The sequence below is a fragment of the Capsicum annuum genome, chromosome 12 (assembly GCF_002878395.1).
Source record: "Capsicum annuum cultivar UCD-10X-F1 chromosome 12, UCD10Xv1.1, whole genome shotgun sequence".
Classification (NCBI taxonomy): Eukaryota; Viridiplantae; Streptophyta; class Magnoliopsida; order Solanales; family Solanaceae; genus Capsicum; species Capsicum annuum.
In genome coordinates, this window is record NC_061122.1 from 3,514,252 (window position 1) to 3,515,442 (window position 1,191).

The 1,191-nt window shown below is 23.4% G+C and overlaps 1 pseudogene; it reads left to right on the forward strand.

The window, feature by feature from the left end:
• LOC107871706 overlaps nt 1–1,191 on the forward strand; it is a 4,185-nt pseudogene that overhangs the window by 1,896 nt on the left and 1,098 nt on the right.

A 1,191-nucleotide genomic window follows, 5' to 3' on the forward strand; every position in this document is an offset into this window, starting at 1 on the left:
TATATATATATATATATATATATATATATATATATATATACTTCTAAACCCCATTAATAAAAATTCTCATTCCGTCACTACAAATAGAAAATACAAAAGAAAGCATTAACTCCAGCTCCAAACCCTTTTCATTCTTGTTTGAAATGAATAAAATAAAAAGTTAGTCAAAGTAAATGAAAAATCTGTCATGATTGAGAATTAAATAACTTCAGAAATAAATTTTCAGAATTTCATGAAAGAGAGTGTCCATTAAAAAATACATAACCTTTCTTTCCTAGAACCCCAATATCATTATTTTCTCACCTAAAATAATAATTCTAGGGCCCCAAAAATGACCCACTCTAATTTAATATAATTGTTTTTGGTACATTCAAAATTTCAAATTTAATATATACAGACATATTAATGTGACATCATAACAATGACCTCTATTAAGGCTCTAGCTATAACGTGAACATTGATATATATATATATATATATATATATATATATATATATATATATAATTTTTTTTGCTCTTTATATGATATTCGATTCGATGTTTGAGTAGATTTTAATTAATCTGCATTTATAAAGGAAAGTTTCATTTTGAAAGTAAAATACTATTTATTAAATAATTCGATATTTGAGTAGAGTTCAATTAATCTGTATTTATAAAGGAAAGTTCTATTTTGAAAGTAAAATACTACCTATTAAATGATTCGATATTTGAGTAGAGCTTAATTAATCTGCATTTATAAAGAATATTTTTATTTTGAAATAAAACACTACCTATTAAAAGCGATTTTGTATCTCCCATTCGAACCGAAGATATCTCATTGCATATAACAAGGACATTTAAATTATTTTTTTTAATGATTATTTATACGAAGGATTAGATATATAAAAGAAAATCTTCATGTATTGCTTGAAGTAATTATTGCATCCCCATATAAATCAATCATTTTAACATATAGATAATGAATTATTATAAATTTAATAATGCAGAGTTTAGTCCATTTCACTTTCAAAAGTCAAAAGTAGACATTGGACAATTCAAATGCATTTTTAGGTAGATTTATAAGTTTTATTAATTTAAACATATAATTATATGTTAGAGTAAATGCTCTGTTTTCACCCTAAACTATACACGAAATTGCTGAGACATATTCGAACTTTTGGAGGATCTTATTACACTGTACTAATTAAAAT